Source organism: Bactrocera dorsalis, chromosome 3 (assembly GCF_023373825.1).
Source record: "Bactrocera dorsalis isolate Fly_Bdor chromosome 3, ASM2337382v1, whole genome shotgun sequence".
NCBI lineage: Eukaryota > Metazoa > Arthropoda > Insecta > Diptera > Tephritidae > Bactrocera > Bactrocera dorsalis.
In genome coordinates, this window is record NC_064305.1 from 49,165,541 (window position 1) to 49,183,170 (window position 17,630).

Below are 17,630 nucleotides of genomic sequence, written 5' to 3' on the forward strand. Positions count from 1 at the left end.
CTTTAAGTACGTTTTTGTTAAATTTTCAAATATATGTATTTCGATTATTAAAATTCATAAAGATTAAATTTGCCTAGTTCTGCTTAAAATTTTATTTATTGTATCAAAATATCGGCAAATCTTTTCTATTTTATTAAAAATATTTGAAGAATATATCTATTTTTGTTTAAATTATTACAAATAGTCTTTCTTAGTATTGTACTATATATTATATTATATGGGTGAAAATGTGCCTCCGGGGGAACCTAACACCCAAAACATATCGGTAACGCGTCTATACTATTTTTAAGTCCTTTTATTTAAATCTCTGTGCCGAAATATCAACTAATTCGAGCAGGCGATCTCAGCTGTTAACAACCATATGATTCTTTTGTTACTTGTATGTTTCTATAATGCTTAGCGTTGCCGCCGCTTTAATTTTGGCATGGTACGTACATTTTTAGAGTGGTTGTGTGTTTGTTTATGTATGTATAGTATGTACGTTTTGTACTGCCTCAGCATTATCAGTGAAGAGTATGCTCAAAGACATTTCAACAGTATTGTTTCTTTGATTAATTTTTTGTGTATTATTATATTATGCTGTATGAATTTAGAAAAAAATTAACCCCGGTAGGATGGTAAGTATTAGCTAAGTTGCGTGGATGTCATCCAACGGAAGGCCCAAAAAACGTGCTGTTTCGACGGGTTCGGACCAAAGGGGGGTGCCAGTTGAGAGGGGTTGGTGGGGCATGACAAGAGGTGGCCAGGACATATATTCTCTATTCTGGATAGGTAAGAATTTAACCTGCTTCAATATACAAAATAATATCCACCTCTTCAAGCCTGGAGGGAGCGTAGTTTTTTCAATGTTCTGCAGTAGCGTTGTGTGACTGACAAGTCCAACAGTACGAGGAACTTTCCACACATCGGTGAAGAGTTGTCAGCGACAGGTCGAGGACCTTGGTGAGGTACCTTACTCAGAATAGGAGTCATGTTGCCTATTTGCCTAGAAACTCTATGGACCATAAAAGTCTTTTCTGTTGACCGCTCGGGTGGAGTGGCGGTGCAATGCGCGAACAAGGTGAAGGTTGCACAGCTACATGTGGCCACGTAGCATGTGGTCCAGTCGCTGTGTGTCTGGAGGCCTGATCAGGTCTTAAGAAATTCTACAATTGAGGCAAAATGAACTTTGTTGATGGCAAGTAGTGCAGTAGAAGTCCTGCGTTATATGTAGGTCAAAATGATCTCGCAGTCGCACAGGAGCTTGTCTTCGACGGCTTTGCAGTTGCCAGCGGTTCCGTTGTGATCAGGCACCCAAATGGTTCTGATGCTGAAGTAGCTGGATGCTATTTCTAGAAACTCCTTGACCAGCTTTGAGCTCACAGTTGGCGAGCTAATAGCTAGTATTGCCGCTTTCCTGTCAAAGATAATGCTCACTTACCTATAAGACGCTTCACTTCGTAGTAGTACGTCTACCGCCATCTGCTTAGCCGATATTTCTGTCTGAAATATACTACAATGGTTCGCTAGTCTAAAATTGATAGAGGACTCCTAAAAAAAACTTTCCCTCCAATCTTCTTCCATCCACATATCCCTCGCCGTCATGTGACAGAGAAGAAGCCGCCATGACGGGAGGTTTTTTAAGTAGGTAACCGCTCAGATCCAAAGCAATGGAAAAAGTATCCCACCGTGCGAGATGAATGCTTCCGCTAAACATTGGAGCCGTATCGACCGGAAGATTCCAGCTCCAAAATCTTGGCTGCCCATCAATGGTCCGATTTCAGTTTTTATCTGCAGTCACAAGCTTTCTCATAGCGGCCATACCGCGCGCTTGGGACCCCTTTCGACGGTAAGCCAAATATCGCCCTTTTCGGAGAATGATATGTCTTCCTAAGTGATGGTGTCACTCCCAAGAGACAGTCCAGTTACACTGGACACTTTTAAGTGAAATCCTGTATACCATATAAGAGACTTTTCAACCAATTTAAAATTTGGTGCGTAACAATATCCTGATATCTTTATATTCGTTTTCCTTTTCTTTACTAACGTTGACACCGCTTACGCGGTTATAGCCGAGTTCAAACAGCCGAGTTCAAACACCGCGCCAGTCGTTTCTTCTTTTCGCAGTGTGGCGAGAATTGGAGATTCCAAGTGAAGCAAAGTCCTTCTCCAATTGGTCTTTCCAACGGAGAGGAGGTCTTTCGCTTCTTCTGCGTCCCTCGGCGGGTACTGCGTCGAATACTTTCAAAATGAGTATTTTCGTCCATTTGAACGACATGACGTATCCAGCCGCTGTCTTTTAATTCGATGAACTATGTCAATGTCATCGTATATCCCATACATCTAATCGTTCAATCGAATGCGATATTCGGTCCATGAATCTTTCGCAGAACCTTTCTCTTGTAAACTTGTAACGTCAACTCATCAGATCTTGTCATCGTCCATGCCTCTGCACCATATAGTAGCAAGGCGGTAATAATATACTTATTGCCTACTTAGTCCGAAGTACCACCTATTGGCAAAATTTATTCAATGTAAGATTTCGGGGCTGATATCGTTGTTCCTGCTAATACTGGTTTCCCGATAGACAAAATTATCTACGGCGTCGAAGTTATGACTGTCAACAGCGACGTGGGACCTTAGTATCGAGTGCGGCGACTATTTGTTTGATGACAGGAGATATTTCGTTTTGTCTTCATTCACTGCTAGATCCATTTGCTTTTCTTCCGTATCCACTCTGAAGAAAGCAGAACTAACGGCGCGGTTATTGAGGCCAATGTGTAAATATCATCGGCGTACACCAGCAGCTGTACACTTTTATAGAAGATGCCACCTTCTCTATTTAGTTCTGCAGCTCGAATTCAAGAGAAGATTGAACAAGTCGCACGAAAGGGAGTCGCTCCTGACAAAGCTTTTGGTATTGCTCAACATTAGTTTACACAGTCTTATTAGTTTTGCGGGGATACCAAACTTAGACATCGTAGTATAAAGGTAGCTCCTTTTCGGTCTGTCAAAAGCTGGTTTAAATCGACGGAGAGGTCTTTTCCAAGATTTGACGCATGGTGAATATCTGGTCAGTTGTAAATTTTCCAGGTCCAAAGCTAACCTGAGGAGGTTGGAGTCATGTGTAATCTTTCACACAATACGCTCGATAGAACCTTATATGCGATGTTGAGTAGGTTCTTCCCATGGTAGTTGTATTTGTTGACGTGCGTTTTTTGCTGCACAGAGGCAGGTGAAATCTTGGTTGCCACAAGGTAATGGTCCGAGTCGGCTTTTGTTCCGGAGACGAGCAGGTAGCTTAAAGTATTTTCTTGTGCTGAAATCTAGTACTACAGAAATCATAATTCGAGCCCCGGCAAAGTCGATCAGCCGCAACCCATTTGGGGATGTTTCCTCGTGCAAGCTGAATTTACCGACTGTTGCGCGGAAAATATCTTCTTTGGCCACCATGGCGTTAAACTCACCAAGCACAATTTTGATATCGGGACGGGGACAGCTCTCATAGGTGTGCTCAAAGCGCTCATAGAAGGCATCTTTGATTACATCGTCTTTCAATTCCGTCGGGGTGTGGGCGCAAATCAGCGACATGTTGAAGAACCTCGCTTTGATGCGGATTGATGCTAGACTTTCATCCACCGGAGTGAATGATAGTACTCGGCAACCCAGTGGTCTATACATCAAGAAATTCGTGACTATCTGTCGTCCGCCCATGTGTCTGTAGCGATAATTTTAGTAAAAAATTGATATATCGTATTCAGTTTTTTATACGTATTTCCTAGCCAAAGGAAGAGGATGGTAATTAAATCATTGCCTCGCCCACAAAATACTATTGAACGAAAACATGTAAAGTGCCATAATTAAACTCCAAATTAAGAAACTGAAAATTGGTGCAGCTTATTGCAGTAGTCAGCGGACTCTATGGGCTTAAAATGCTTAAAAAGTGGATGTGGCTCGTCCCTAATAAGTTTTATGTACATATCTAACAAACCGATATACATAGCTATGTCTGAGCTGTATCAACCAAATTTGCTCGAGAAAAATACGTTCGACATCTGCTCCAACAGTGTGAAAATTGGTGAAATCGTTATTGTTCGACCCACCACCCACTTTCCATATAAAGGTTATGTTGAAAGCTACTAATTCTGCGATACCTCCTTCATTAAATTTCACAAGCAATTTCAGCGTATTGTAAGAGCATAGGTTAAAATTGAATGAAATACGAGTATATACAATTTGATTTTACAAACAACTATTCAGGTTTATATATGGGTAACCATTATAATATTGGTTTTGAAAGAGAAGATAATAAAAGAAACAAGTAAGGAAGGGCTAAGTTCGAGTGCAACTGAACATTTTATACTCTTGCAACTTGCTATAATTAATATTTTAAGGGGGTAGTAAGGTTAATTCGAGCGAAAAAGGCATATTTTCAATAGTTTTTTTTAAGATACAATCAATATTTATTTATTTGTATAATTAAAGCATAATTATATGATATTTAAAGAATATTCTGTTAAAGTTTCATAGAAAAATATTCAAAAATGAGCCGGTGACAGAGAATCTTGGCAGACGTTCCAAAAAAAAAATGATTCGCGGTGAACCGCATAACTCATGACTGGATCATCTGAAATTAAAAAACCGAATTGATTTGATTAGTTGATAAGTTTCCTCAGGTACGCCGTCGAGCTTTTTTTCTTTTTAATGATTGTTAAATTTTTTACAACGCTCGGAACTCAAAAAAATCAGAAATTTTGTGGTTTAAAAATAAGTTAAAATTAAAAAAATCAACAGCGCGTTACCTCACAATTTATGTAAAGAAAGACTGTGCAAAATTTCAAAAGGGTCGGTTCAGTAGATTTTGAGCTACAGGGCTTCGAAAAAGTGAAGAGTGAGAAAAAAACATGTTTCACAGCCACTAACAATCAAATCGGAAGGCGGAGACTTACAAGTGTATATCTCCGTCAATTTTGCTTTAATTGCTCTCAAATGTTCACAGAATAATCTTAAGATATTGTACATTAATATAAAATAAAATAAAAATGCAAAAAAAAAAAAAAATACCTTGCTACCCCTTAAAGCGTAAAACCAATCATATAGAATAAAGTCAGCTCGATGTTCGAAAATCCTGATATTAGTTATATAGGGGTAGGAAAAGTTTTCGCTCAAATTAAATTATTTTAAGCACAAAGATACACTTTTATAGCACGCTCTCTTATTTTCATTGGGATAATTTACATATTGGCCAATATATGCGGTACAAAGTCACCCCGAAGTTCGAACATCTTTTTATTATGTAGTTAGTTTTAGTTACATATATGTACATACTTACATATCTCATGTGTTTATCATAATCACGAGTAGTCGCTGGCCGACATAGCATGGCATCATCCCCCGTTTCGTCCCAGTGGCAGTCGTCTTCAAGCAACCCCTTCTTTTGAGCGCTTGCAAACTAATTGGGCCTCGGATTCTAGTCAGCAATAACACTCAAAGTTCGTTATGGGTACGGTATAAATTCTACCCAGGACATCTGAGGTTTTTACACCAAACCAACCGTCGATGCTTGAGCTTGGTTTTCTCTCAGCCGCTTCGTTACTACCGAAACATCAGGACCTCACCTTTTTAGTCGAAAAACATCCACCACTTTATTTTTAGTTCAATAATCACCCACTAATTGTGTAAAGGAAAATACATTAGTTAATTATGAGGTATTAAACACTTTAAGGGGTAAATTTATTGAATTTTAATGAAAACACAGATGTAAAGTTGATTGCGCAAGGTAACGGCGACCATAGGATGAGGACCGTTAGGAATCGAATTGTATCTCGTAGCGCACAGGATCGGTGCTGAGTTGAATGACGAACGACTGGAAACTAGCAAGAACCGAGTGGTGACGACGTTGTTATCGAAAACTCCAACGCGCGGTTTAGATGTCGGTAAACGAATGTATAAAGCGAATTAATGTGTATAACGAATTGTTTCATACTATCCCGTTGACCATTCTTTTTGTTTAGTCGGTTGGTGTACAGGTGTGCTGAGTTGAGTTGATGTCGTGTTATTTTGTCATCGACTGTGGTGTATTGAGCCGAGTTTTGCTGGGGTGCGCCAGTTGTTCCCGGGTAGAGTAGGTGGAGGCTTAACTCATTTAAACATCCTGGGCCTCATAGGCGAATATTTTGTTTCGTATTTCACTTAAATGTACATAAAATTACATACATATGTACGTGAATAGAGTCGTTTGCGCATTGTAAATATGCGAATCGTTTATTTTCTATTATCGGTATATATTTGGTATCAAAGCATTGCTTGCTAGAAAAATATTCTCTGCAAATGAAAATACAACAGTGACACTCTTCTCACCAAATACACTATGGAAATCACAACAAGATACTATATGTATCATAAATTGCATTATATGACCTGTCTAAACATATTTAAACCTTTTCTGGGCGACTCACAGCGGAAGTACTAAATTCTGAATTGAGAAAGGGTCGAAGTCTTGAGTACAGTATGAGACATACTTATGTATATGCCCGCAGAGATATCGAATTAATGGGGCGTTCGATAGTCGCAAGCGGCATCGTGTCTATATGTTTTTCGTAGTTCGTGGTGTCACCTAGCGTCAGTTGTTTCTCGCACAAACTCAACAACAGTATTTCAAAGTGAGTGAAAGTACGATTAATCGAAAACGTTGCCAGTGCCATACGAGAAGTCGATAAATTCTTCAAGAACTCATTTCCAAAACGTGTGACTGTATTAGCAAAGATACTTGGTAAAAAAATTGTCCAGTTGTGTGAAACAAGAAGGGTAGAGAGGCACGAAACTCGATGTTGACGAAGCGAAACCGAGAACATGTGGTCGACAAACGAAACGCGAAACACGACGTGAAAACTTGCGAAGATTACTACAGGGTCTCTGTCTACATACCTCTGCTGGATACCATCAAAGAAGATTTGGAAGCTCGTTTTTCATAAGAAGTTTTGGATGGTTACCAATTGAGTGTGTTGCTCCCAGAAAAAGCAAGTCTTTTAAAAGAAAATGAAATCGATGATCTAATCGGATGCTTGTTAGAAAGATTCGGGAATCCGATGATCGGATGGTGAAAAAAGCGTACAAAAATTGAAATTCAAAGGTGAATTAAACTACTGGCAATGTCACTGGCAGCAGCAACAAAAAATTGAAGGCAGCGAAATTCCAACCTCTGCACTGGAAACATTAAGAAAATGTGATGTCGACATATTCCCAACAATCCACACCTATCTCCGGGTAACAAACGCGAGCTCTGAACGTTCTTTCTCTTCATCGAAATCACCGCCGAAGAAGTCATCGAAAGATTCGCAAAACTTGGCAGTCATCGTTTTGCGTTATGAAACACGCAATGTAAAAGGATTTATCTGTTTGAAATTTAATAAAATGAGCCACTGTGTAATGCATGCATATGGTTGACTTTTCGATTATAACCACTTTGTTTACCTAAAAGTTGGAATTGATAATTTTTGTTTCATATTTTGTACTGTATTTCTCTCGCAATAATAAGTTTGAAACCAAACTCGAAGGATAAATGTATGTATATTAAAATTTACCTGCATACATATGTATTTCATGATGATTCCATAAAATACATAAGTTTAAGGTAACACTGGTAAACACTGTTTTTGTCACATGAACTTCGTTATGATTTTTATGTTGGTGTACCCTCTTTAAAAATATATAACAGTTTTGTTTCTATCACATCCAGTTTTCTTGTAACAGCTACATTAGGGTGATTCAAAAAAAAGTGTGGTACTCGGAAAAATAGGTTCATAAACACCTCTAAGAAAGCCTCTCCAAGCATGAGTTCTTAATTGTAACGGGCAGTGTTGCCAACTTTATTTTTATCAAACCACCAAAAAGGCCATATTAATCACCAGAAAACCACTAAACTTTGTCAGGCTCTCAAACTACCAGAATTCCACTAGAAATTACAGTGCGACACAAAATATTACTTATTCATGAACGACAACCATTTGCGATACTTGTGAAATATCGCGTGCTTAAGCGTAGTTTTATATAGCTGCAAACTCGCTATAGTAAAATCAGAGAACGTATATTTATAGAGAAGGTCCAACAACGGACAAGCGTGTGAACTGTCAAAAGCTAACAAAATGCGATAAGCGTGTTTCACCACAGCTAGCTCAGAAGGAGAAATGTTAACAGGAGCACGTGAACAGAGCTGAGCATTTAATGAAAATTATGCTCAGAAATATACATTGCTATTGGCCTTTTGCTTATATTTTTATACGTTTACATGCCATCATATTAATTGATATGATTATCATTTTGCATATTTTTCTGAATGCATGCAAAACTGATAACATTCTAATAAAATTATGCTGTTTTCAAAACTATATTTGTAGTTAATGTGCGAATAAGAGTTATTAAATATTTATAATGTTTGATAATATTATATAATTTCATATAAATATGTATGTATGTTGAAAATACATACATATGCTATATATGTACATACATATGTATATGAGATACCCTAAAACACTTAATATTATATATTACAACAATATTATATCGCTCATTTGCTGCAAGACCGGCATAAATCAAAAAACGTGATTTTTGAGTTAATGCTGCAGAATTGTTCGTTATATCATACTTCATGTTGAGTGAAAAATTCATATGAATACCTCTTATATGCTCCGCTTGAGAAGAAGTGTAAGGTTGGAGTCACCGTGTAAGGTTGTAGTCAGTTGAAAACTTTAAACGCGTTTTCTGGAGAATCGATTTTTTTGACTTATGCCGGTCTTGCAGCAAATGAGCGATATGTAAATCACATTTCATCATTTAAATTTTCATATGCATCTAGATATTAGCACATAGTTACATACATACTTATGTAGGTAGAATTCAAATCGTAATATTATCATTTATCAGTAAAAAGTGTGCGCGAATTACGATTTCCTGTGAATGCACAGAAAATGTTTTATTTTGAATGAATGAAACTCCGGTGTTACCGTACAATGCGGCTTGCCGTTCAGTTTATTATTAATTATCTTATTCTTTATAAAAATCTTATTTGCTAAATTTACTTGAAGCCGTTGTGCTGACTTGACATTCCTCAGCATCAACGACCCGGCATATCTTAAATAAACATATCAAATAAAAACAATGGTATTTGATTTCATAATCATGCTTGCTTATGCATATTATATATTTATGCATGTTAATATGCATGTATGTAGTTGAATCTGAAGATTCAACTTACATTTTATATGAATAAAAAATACTTAAAAAATACTTGTCTTTTTTTTGACAGCGGCGGAGTCGTTTGACGACGCAACTCCCCCAGCGTTACTGTTTGAACTCTCCTGAGTTCTTGTATTTACAATTTTTATTTTTGTTGTTTTTTTCTTTAATATTATTACTAGGATTGCTACTACTACCATTACAATGATTATCAATGTTATATTAATACCATATGATACATTTTTATGGTATTTTAATTCTGCAATTTCTTTTATGTTTTCTATATTTTTTATTGCAATATCATTGAATGTTAATTTTGGTGTGTAGCTTTGGTTTAATTTTTCGGCAGGGTATATAATTGTATGAATATATTCTGTTTTATTATTTTTAAATTCTTGTTTTAAAATTTCCATTTCACAATTTACAAATTTGATTATATAGTTATTTTTTAATACAATTTTTCTGTCATCGCAGTTTTGTTTTATTACATCATTTTTTGCATTTCTTATTAATATTGTGTCATCGCTTATTTCTTGTATTGATGTTTTGTTATTATATTTAAATTCGCAAGTATTTGAAAATATGCATTATTATGCTTTATTTTCTACATAATCAAAATAGTTTTCGCCAATTTTTATAACGAATTTTTCTTTTTCAATAATCTGTAATTTATTTTTATTTGGCATTGGGGTTATTAATTGAATCTTAGTTTGAAAAAATGTTCTTGGTATCTGAATTGCGAATATTATTGTATCGTTTCTGTATACTACTACTACTACTTTTGATAATTTTAGTTTGTAAAAATCAATCTCATATTTTTCAATTTCTTCCCTAGTTAACATACTTGGATGTACCATATTGTATTTAGCCGCCGCTATATTATTTTGTATTTCTTGAACTTTACTTTCTATGAATTTTAGTTTATTCATTTCATCATTATACAAAATTTGTCTTTCAATTCTATTTTCCTCTTTGTTTATTATATTTAAAGTTTCTATTATTTGTTTCCTATCTGAATCTATAGTTCCTTTTAATAAGTTTAGTGATCTATTTAAATGTTCATTAATTACTATTTGTTTATTTAAATTTACAATGGCATTATGGCCATTTTCTTCAATAATTTTTAAATGGTTCAAAATGTCTTGTCTATCATCATCCATGACTCCAAACATCCATTTATATGCTATTCCTCCTATATTTATCAAGCCTCTTTTATTTCTCTTTTTGATATTTGGTGTTATAGATATGATTTTTGCTTTTATATTTTTTATTTCATCAAACAAAATTTCTTTATTTTCAATATTTAGTTTTTCAATATTTTCTTTAACCTGATCAACTACGTCTGCTATCTTGTTCGGATTTATAGTATGTATAACAGTACTTATTTCGTTAACTATTTCTATGTCCTCTGTTTGTATAATTGTATACCCCGCATCTTCTATTATTGGTGTAATTTGCAAAAGTGCTGTCACCAATGATATGATTATTGTTAAAAAAATAATTATTATCGTCATCTGTAAAAGTAAAAATGTATAACCGTTTTAAGTTTTGATTTAAAAAAAAATTAAATTGGATTTTAGTCGCCTCTTACGACAGGCATCTCTTACCATGGGTATATTCTAGAAAGACCCCTTACCCACTGGGGTAAAAAAAATCATGTATATATATGTAGGAAAAAAATTAAATGTTATTATCTCCATTAAATGCCCTTAGACTGAATGAATCGTCATCATTCTCATTTGGATTTTCTATGTTTGCCAATTTCATTGGTCTTTTTATATTTGCCGGATGGACGTTTTGTAAGGGAAATATTCTGAAATATGGTTGATCTTTATGCCGTACTCTTTTGTAGTTTTTAATTGGTCCTGTTTGTCTGTTTTCTATATATTCTTCTCTGTTTTGATTTAATTTGGCTATTGTTTTCTGTTTTACTGTATTTATTCTATCTTGTAATATGGATGGACAAATATTTTCTTTGGCGTCCCTTGGAGAACATTTGATAGTTGACTGGTACCTATCGTTATAGTTGCATATAACAATTTGTATCCTCATTTCTGTTGAAAGACTGGAATCCTCAATTCCTGTTAGTTTTTCCAACAAGGTTGAGTGCAGTCTCTCAATGTCTGCATTTCCTGTATGGCTATTTGGTTTTGTGTGGTGGACTTCTACATTTTCGTCATTTAAATATTTTATTAATTGTTCTGCTCTAAACTCATTATCCATAATAATTTTTTTAGGTTTACCGAATTTCGCAAAATGTTCCATAATTATTGTCTTTTTAGCTCTCCAGTTTCTGTCTGTTATTCTGTAAGCCGCTGCGAATTTTGTTAATTTATCAATTACTGTTACAAATGATTGCTTATTGAAATGAAATATATCTACATGAAGTATCTCATTTTTATTGGTTGGAGTTTCAGTTAGGTGAAATTTAGGTTTAATGGGTTTCCTATCGTATTTGATTTGTTGGCATTTTTGGCAATTATTTATTATCAATTGTATTTCTTCTTTGAATTTTGGAAAATATATTTTATCTTTTAATGTATTATAGGTTTCATTTGTGCCACTATGCATAGATTCTTTTGTATGGTATAGTGATATTTGCTTATGTAATTCTTCTTCTTTTTCTATTTCTGAGGCTCTTTTTGTGCATTTTATAAATTTTAAACTTCTATCTTGAGCAAACATTTCAATAAGTAGGTTTTGTATTTTATGGTAATCTGCTTCAGATACTTCTGAAAATATTCCTACTATTCCGTTTCCCTTTATATATTTTTTTAATGTTTCCTTGTTCTCTTCTTTTTCATCCATTGGGTTTATTTCAATTATTTTTCTTCCATGAAGTCTTTGCATTTGCTCTTTTTGTCCATATGTTAATATAATTTGAATCTTATATTTATTTACAATTTCTTCTTTAATTGGAAAGTGTTCAAGCAGTTCTTCATCTGCTGAATGAATTGTTTCCGACAATGCTAAGTTTGATTCATTGTCGTTACCTTCTTTTATTTTTTATTTATTAACAAGATATTTGATCGGACAGTGATCAGTTATTATTTTAAATTTATTGCCATATATATATGGTCGAAAATATGTGATAGAGAAAATTACCGCTAAAAATTCTTTGTCTGTAGTTGAATATTTTTGCTTATGATTATTTAGAGTTCTTGAAATGTAGCATACTGGTTGGCCTTGCTGTGAAAGCACTGCTCCAATAGCATAGTCACTAGCATCAGTTGTGATACTGAATTCTTTGTCGTACTCTGGGAATTTGAAAGTTGGGTGAGATGAAATGAGTGCTTTTAAATTTTCAAAGCTTTCAATATATTGTGGATCTTTAGCGTTTATTTTATTGCCCTTTTTCAAATATTTTATCATGGGGTAAGCTATTTTAGAATAATCTTTTATGAATTTTGGATAATAGCCCGTTGCTCCTAAAAATCATTTTAACTGTTTCTCAGTTTTTGGTATTGGTAGCTTTTGAATTGCTATAATTTTATCCGGATTAGGCTTGATGCCTTCTTTTGTTAAAATTTGCCCTAGGTATGTAGTTTCTCTTTGAAGAAAACTGCATTTATCTGCCTGTATTTTTAATTTATTCTCTTGTAGTTTCAAAAAAATTTTTTTTAATGAGTCTATGTGCTCTTCTAATGAAGTTGAAAAAATTAATATGTCATCTAAATATACGACACATATTTTATTTATATATTCCCTCAATATGTCATTCATAAATCTCTGAAAAGTAGCTGGGGCATTTTTCAACCCGAAAGGCATTCGGACGTATTCATATAGTCCTGCCGGAGTGACAAAAGCTGTTTTCTGGATGTCCCTTTCTGCCACTAAAATCTGATGGTAACCTTTTGCTAGATCTATAGTGCTAAAGTACTGTGCTTTGCCCAATTTATCTAAGATTCCATCGATATTCGGTAGAGGATACTTATCGTCTACAGTCAATTGGTTTAACCTCCTATAATCAACCACTAGCCTGAATTTTTGTATTCCTGACTTATCTATCTTTTTCGGTATTATTAGAATAGGTGAGCTATATCTACTGTGACTTTTTCTTATTATCCCTTGCTCTTCTAATTCAGAAATTTGTCTTCTTACTTCTTCTTCATGTTTTGGAGGTAATCTATAAATTCTTGAGTTTATTTGTTGATCCGTAACTGTTTTAATTTCATGAACTACTGCTTTTGCATTTGTGAGTTTGTCCCCTTCTTTATAGATAAGTTTATTGAAATGCTTTAATAATTTTTCGATTTCCTTTCTCTCATTTGATTTTAAATGATCGAGGTTGATGTTCTTTACTTCACTTATATCTAATGAATAAACTTGCTCTTGCATAGTTTTCATATAAAATGGAAGATTCACACCATTTTTCAAAATTATTGTCATTTTTTCGATATCAATGGTTTTAACATTTTTAAAAAGGAAATCATTTCCTATTAACAAATCTTATGGTTTATTAAAATCCATTAATAACCATCACATTTTTGCATTTTCCGGGTATTTAAATTCTTTGGGACAAGGGCTTTTTACCTTAACATTTGGCGTTTTAATTATCCCGTTTAAAGTATTCACCAAAGTGCTTTCACTTTCAAGCACTGGTAATTTAAATTTTTCGAAACTCGATTTTTTCATTATACTTATGGTTGAACCTGGGTCGACCAAAGCATAAAATTTTTTCTCAAAAAATGTTAATATTATTATAATTTTGTTTAATGATTCCGAGGCTAATTTGTAAAAAACTCCTCGTTCGTGTTTGATTCTTGTGGATTACCTCTCCTACTCATTGTGTCCACGTCCATGGGTTCTGGTCCCCTATTTTGTACTTGTTGTCTACTATTTACTGAATTTCTTTGCTGTTGTGAATAATTATAATGATTTTGATTTGTACGAACTTGTTCTGAATAGTTTGTACGATTTTGCCATCGAGGCTGTCTTGTTTGATTGGATTGTTGTCGATGAAGGTTTATTTGACGTTGTCCGGATTGTGGACGATACTGTTGTTCAGAAAAATTTAGATTTTGTGAACGATATTGTCCTGAATAAAAATTTTTGTTGTTAACACCATTACTTTTGGTATTAGCTTAAAAGTTGTTTCCCCTTTTTTAGATAAGGATTTAGATTGCCTTCATCCAACCCAATAAATTTATAAATTTCATTCGCCATTTCCGTTAATGATGTGACCGATTGCACTGTATATGCAAATGTCCCTGATGCTAATTGTTTTATTCGCTGAATTAGCATCCCTGAAAAAATTTCTCTCATAGTGTCACCATTTTCGCTTAGTGCACTATATTCTGTTATGTCATCCACGATTTCGTTTAATCTTTTACTTAATTCAGCTATACTATTTACTTTCAGAATCGAAATTTCTTTCGTGATCATCAATTGATTTTTTGTGGGTCTATAATGTTGCCTTAATTTAGTTTTACAACTTTCCCAATTTTCAGGTGGGTTTATTTGCAAAAAATTTTTTGCTGATCCACCAATTTTCAAATCATAAATAACCCTGAATACTCCTCCTCTCTCTTCTTCCTGTCCTACATAGTCCCTTCGTACCCTGTCAACTGCTTCAATGAAAGATGGCAATTTTTTTACAATTCCTTCAAAGGGAGATACATATCTTAAGTCTTTTTCGACTCTTTGCCTAATTGTAAGTTGATTTATTGCTGCATTTTGTGCAGCTATCTGTGTTAAAGATGCCAAGCATCGAGTTAGCATTTCTATTTGCTCTGCCATATTTTTTATATTTAATTTTTATTTTATTTTTGCAACAAAAATTATAAAACAATTGCAACTCTGTTAGCTTGTTTCTTTTCTCGTTTGTTCGTTTCTTTTTCTAACTTTATTGTTTTTGAATTGATTGAAACATTTAGTGAGTATAATTTCTACGTTGACTATTTTTTTTTTCTTTTTTTTTTTACAAAGAAAGTAATGACTTCAAATAAAACTACTACTTAAATTATTAATTGAATATTATTTTACCTTGCTGTTGGTGCTGCTGGTTTTGTTGTTGTTTTGTTGTTACTGTTACTGGTGTCGTTGTTATTGTTAATGTTGTTGCTGTTTTTGTTGAGTTTGCTGCTACCCCTGTTGTTGTTGTTCTTGCCTCACTTTTACTCCAAATTCTTGCTTATTTTTTAAATTTGTATTTTTTAAATATTTTTATTTGCTGAATAAGAATTGTTTCACCTTTCAATTTGATCACGGAAAGTTATTAATGTTTCTATATTTATTTATTACTTTTAATGCTTTTTTTCATATATTTATTTGCTGAAGAAGAATTGTTTCACCTTTCAATTTTATCACGGAAAGTTATTAATGTTTCTATATTTATTTTTTACTTTTAATGCTTTTTTTCATATATTTATTTGCGTTCAATTTTCGGTCGCGGTCAAACAAAAACTTGGTTCTTACAAAAGCCGACTGCGCCAATTACGATTTCCTGTGAATGCACAGAAAATGTTTTATTTTGAATGAATGAAACTCCGGTGTTACCGTACAGTGCGGCTTGCCGTTCAGTTTATTATTAATTATCTTATTCTTTAAAAAAATCTTATTTGCTAAATTTACTTGAAGCCGTTGTGCTGACTTGACATTCCTCAGCATCAACGACCCGGCATATCTTAAATAAACATATCAAATAAAAACAATGGTATTTGATTTCATAATCATGCTTGCTTATGCATATTATATATTTATGCATGTTAATATGCATGTATGTAGTTGAATCTGAAGATTCAACTTACATTTTATATGAATAAAAAATACTTAAAAAATACTTGTCTTTTTTTTGACAGTGGTGGAGTCGTTTGACGACGCAACTCGCGCACTGCTCTATATGTACATACAAACATATGCATATGCGTACGACATTGCCGAACAAATATTGTATATACACACCAACATTCAAATATGCGTACACATGTATGTAAATATGTCACCCATAAAAACTACAAACATTGCTTTACAAAAACAAGAATTGTTTCAAATAGCATCATGCATACTTATATGCGTTCACATGTAGATATGTCACCCCCAAAAAGTACGAATATTGTTCTACAAAAACAACAATCGTCTAATATAGCATCAGCAGCGTCACAAGTCAATATGGCAGCCGAATTGGCGAAGCCCAAATGTAGTAAATTTTACAACAAAAACGATTTCATTCATAAACGCAGGGGCATATGCCACAAGCGACCTCGCTTCATTCATATAAACAGACGCCGTAACAGCTCCCCGAGCATGCCTTTGCCTACAAGCGTCTTTTCTCGACGATGGCAAAAGCTAAAAATCATAAATTGAACAACTTTCTGATGCTTCTTCACAGAAAGAAGTCAGAAAAGTGGCAACAATGGAGTTGTCGATTTATAGTATTCAATTCTAAAATATTTTTCCGTAGCTCCCAAAAATCAGCGTCGATATGTATGCAAGTTCATACATATTTACGCACGTTGAAAGGCGAAGCTGTTACAGCGGCAAGGGAAGCGGTAACAATCGGCGATCGTTTGTTAGTTTCTTTCGCGTCTCGTCGCGTCAGTGCTTTGACAGATTGATGTGCTGAACACATAGAACGCGACAGACTGCAAGCGCCATCTGAATCTGATATTGAAATACACACATTCTTAAGGACACAGTTATTTAGACATCTGCACAACTACATAACTGTATCCATATGAACGTGTATATTTTAATATTTGACAGATGTCGCTTGCAGTCTGCCCCGCTCAATGTGTTCAGCATTTGGCTCTTTGACAAAACGCCTGTTTCGGCCATTGGTTGACCGTGAAAATGGTGATGCGAAAGATGCGTGCGACACTTGTTAATATGAATATATGTACATACATATATATGTGGCTCGCATTTGCTTTCGTAAACATACAAATGTGCCAAAGAAATAATATACATATCAGAGAGCTGCAACGATCACAATTTTTTCAATCATACCCGATCATTGACTCAGATTTTTTGTGACGGAAAACTTTGCTTCAACAAAAATGAATGATCGTAAGCGAGCGTGCTCAAAGCGAACAATCAGTTTCAATCACTGTTGCTTGTTTCGTAAGGATTTTTCTCGATCGAACGCCTTGTGTGAGCAGCAAAGAATGTTCGAGAATGCTGCTTGCATTCCGATCGATCACAATCATACCGTTTGGTCATACCGGGTGGTTTCTGCCAGCAGCGCAGTCGCTGAGCGTTCTTTTTCTTTAACTGGAAATATTATAACTGAAACAAGAAATAGGCTCGAACCATGTTCAGTTGATAAATTATTGTTTTTAAATTTATTTTTTAAAAGTTTTATCGATTAAGAGACCAAGTTTATTACCTTCTTTTAATTTTAAGTTTTTGTTGATCTCAATGAAGAAGTGATAAAAATTTGTGTTCCCTAATATTTTAAGCATTACCTTTGCTTA

At 34.4% G+C, this 17,630-nt stretch overlaps 4 protein-coding genes across 12 annotated transcripts in view; 3 read left to right on the forward strand and 1 right to left on the reverse strand.

Annotated features, from left to right (window-relative positions):
* Positions 1 to 17,630, forward strand: part of LOC125777132 (uncharacterized) — a 223,663-nt gene that overhangs the window by 202,435 nt on the left and 3,598 nt on the right. The window lies entirely within an intron of this gene.
* LOC125777124 (uncharacterized) overlaps positions 1 to 17,630 on the reverse strand; it is a 172,901-nt gene that overhangs the window by 128,186 nt on the left and 27,085 nt on the right. The gene's annotated exons all lie outside the window — the stretch shown is intronic.
* Positions 1 to 17,630, forward strand: part of LOC125777122 (uncharacterized) — a 358,233-nt gene that overhangs the window by 110,350 nt on the left and 230,253 nt on the right. The window lies entirely within an intron of this gene.
* LOC105223359 (cyclic GMP-AMP synthase-like receptor) overlaps positions 1 to 17,630 on the forward strand; it is a 108,892-nt gene that overhangs the window by 8,690 nt on the left and 82,572 nt on the right. The window lies entirely within an intron of this gene.